At 34.9% G+C, this 3,298-nt stretch overlaps 1 non-coding gene across 1 annotated transcript; it reads right to left on the bottom strand.

Annotated features, from left to right (window-relative positions):
- Window positions 1-2,968: 2,968 nt before the first annotated feature.
- LOC133780958 (small nucleolar RNA R71) lies at window positions 2,969-3,075 on the bottom strand. The gene has a single exon (XR_009869762.1). It is a non-coding gene; the product is annotated as a small nucleolar RNA R71 (small nucleolar RNA).
- Window positions 3,076-3,298: the final 223 nt, after the last annotated feature.

The raw sequence follows: 3,298 nt of genomic DNA, 5'->3' as shown, positions 1-3,298 counted from the left end.
CAAATTTCAAAATTCAAAATTTGAATTTCCATTATCATCTTATTATTAATTAAATAAATATAATAATCAAAACCAATTTTGACTATCCATATTTTTCTATTCACACTTAAATAAAATAATTGATTAAAATCAATTTCTTCTATTTGTACACAATTTCGAAACATGCACAAATGCAATAATAAATTGTGCAACTTCAATTATCACATAATTGCACATTTATCCCGAAGAATAAATATTCTCTCAAATAGCATGTTAATAGTTTAACCATTGTATCAACTCTTACCTTGATTAGTGTTAATAGAGCTGCCCTGGAGATCTATGGACCAATAATTAAAAGCTCCAATAAATAAAGATTATTAACCAAAACTCTTTGATTCAATAATCATATTTATTAATCTCGTGATTATTCCACTATAAATATGAGACTGAACTCTTGAGAATTAAAGACATATATTTACTGAGTACTTTATTGTAACCATAAAGTGTCTGTTGATATAATCATTACGTACAAATTAATCCTCTATTGATGATTCATAATTAAGTGGGAATAAAATTATTGTATTACCCTTTTAATTATATCTTGATTCCTAGTGTACCATCGACTTTGCTAGTGAAGGTTAATTCATAATCTTATTTTGAATTTGACGCCAATAACCTTTTGCATTTTCAAAAGCCAACCCAATAGGGAATCATAATTCAATCTATAAGAATATATAGATTTCATGTCTGTTAAGTTGTGTCCCCAGCCATATACATCATTGAGTCCCCAAAACAATAGTTCATAGCTTGGTCATTCTGACAAATAGTAACGCATGAATCAAATGATGAAATGACATATATAGGAGTTCATAATAACTCCAGGATTAAGATCAATTTGTATATGATCATCAGTTGATGTGTTTTATAATACTATGAAATGGTATTTAAACAAGTTGTTGAGTCTAGTTTTTATTATGTTTTGGTGATGTTTTTAGTAGTCTTTTATTTTGTTTTTCCTTGTTTTAGTGCGGGTTTATGCTTTGTTTGGTTGTTTTTGTGAATATCAGGAAGAATTGAGCATGTGGAAGAAAATGCCAAAGAAAGGGAAGAAATAACCGAGTTTTCCATCATATTTTGATCAAGAATGGTTCTCAACACAATTTGGAAGTGTTCGTGAAATTTTGGGATGAAAACTTGAAGAAATGAGATTTCCCTTAAGAGCCACGGCATGAGCAAAAGGGAGCCGCGGCTAGGTGGGAAACAGAAGCATTGTTTTTCAGGAAGTCTTCGGGCCACGGCATGGCTAGATAGAGCCGCGGCATGGCTTCAGAGAGCCGCGGCATGAAAAGGACCTCCTGCCCAGAAATTTTTATACGGGCCGCGGCACAGTGCATGTAGAGCCGCGGCCTGCTTCTTTAATTTTTGAAATCTTAGGTTTGAAGATTGCGAAAAGGAGAAGAAAAGGACGTACGGACGAAGGGAGGAATTCTGGTTTTGAAGGCTCAAGCTTAGAGTATTTTTACATGTTTTTCTTCCTGATGTTATCTTTAATTTCTGTTGTGATTAGCACTATGACTATGAACTAATTTTCTGTTTAGGATGTTCAATTGAATCTCTTGAATTTCTGTTATGACCTAATGAAATTTTAATTTCCTCTTCTTCAATCTTCTTCAATTCCATATAATCTGCTCTTATAGAGTGATTATTGATTGGCCATCTTTAGTCACATTCATATGTTTTTAAGTCAAAATCTGAGAAGTGAGATTTAATTATGCTTTGGTTATATTGGACATAATTCTAATTTAGAACGAAAGTATCTGAATTAATTGTGTAACTGTTATTAAGTTGTGGAATTTAATGCTACCTTTGTGGTTCAATTTACCATAGAAATATAGGAAATTGTCACCTAGGTTGAGTTTATAATTCATAGTATGATTATAGGCTGCTATTTCAACTTGTTAATTGAATTAGGTAAAAAAATAAGAAGAATTCATACTTTGCATTAGGGAATAATAGGAAGGATAGTTGATGAGATTGAATATCCTAATTGTTTCTCAGTGATTGAATTAAAAGTTTTACTATTAGTTATTATTCTATTTAATTGTCGATTATTATTTCTACACTTTATTGGTTCTTTTGCTGTATTTTACAAAAATCAAGAATTTTAATTCATCAAATAGAACAAGAAATTAATTGGCTGGTAATTGATAACTCAGTCCTTGAGGACGATACTTGGTTTTACCATTTTATTACGAGTTTGCGACTGTGTGCACTTGCATAGCAAAATTATCGCAACAAGTTTTTGGCACCGTTGCTGGGGACTGAAAATTATCAATATCAGTCTAATTAATTTTTATTCTAATTTGATTTTAATTTCTCTCGTTTCTAATCTGTTTAGTTGCTTAATTTGTCTATCTCAGGTGAATTTTGGTATATGCGTGGCAGAAAAGGAAAAGCCACACTTGTTCCTTTGAATCCCGAGATTGAAAAGTCCTGCAATCAAATCAGAAAGAATAAGAGAGAGACCCAGAATTCTGTGAAGATGGCACAAAATGATGGGGATGGCAGGAATGGTCTAAATCCAGGAGTTGTACAAGGGGTTCAGGCTCAAACCAACGCTGATAGGAGCCTGAGAGATTATGTGCTACCCACTCTGACGGGAGTACAAAATAGTATACGCCCACCAGTTGTAGAGGCCAACAACTTCGAAATCAAGCCTGCTATTTTACAAATGGTGCAGTCCTCTGTGCAATTCAATGGGTTGCCCTCTGAAGATCCTCACACCCATTTGTCCAACTTTCTGGAGTTGTGTGGAACCTTCAAATATAATGGGGTGAGTGATGACGCAATCAAGCTTAGGCTCTTCCCATTTTCTCTAAGGGACAGAGCTAAAAGTTGGCTGAACTCTCTGCAGCCAAACTCCATTGTCACTTGGCAAGATCTAGCTCAGAAATTTTTATCCAAATTCTTCCCTCCGTCAAAGGCTGCTAAATTGAGGGGAGAGATAAATAACTTTTGCCAGAATGACGGAGAGTCATTATATGAGGCATGGGAACGGTTTAAGGAACTCCTGAGAATATGTCCTCATCATGGCATTGAACAGAGGATGCTAGTACAGAATTTCTACAATGGTTTATGTCCGACAACCAGAACCATTATTGATGCTGCAGCGGGTGGCACTTTTATGAGCAAGAGCGCAGCTGGTGCTTATGAGCTGCTGGAGGACATGGCTACAAACAACCATCAGTGGTCTGAGGAAAGAACATCAGGAGTCAGAAAGGTAGCTGGGGTGCATGAGCTAGATGCAATCACTGCCTTA

This window comes from Humulus lupulus, chromosome 5 (genome assembly GCF_963169125.1).
Source record: "Humulus lupulus chromosome 5, drHumLupu1.1, whole genome shotgun sequence".
NCBI lineage: Eukaryota > Viridiplantae > Streptophyta > Magnoliopsida > Rosales > Cannabaceae > Humulus > Humulus lupulus.
Note: the sequence above shows the minus strand (reverse complement) of the source record. Positions and strands in the feature narration are given on the sequence as shown.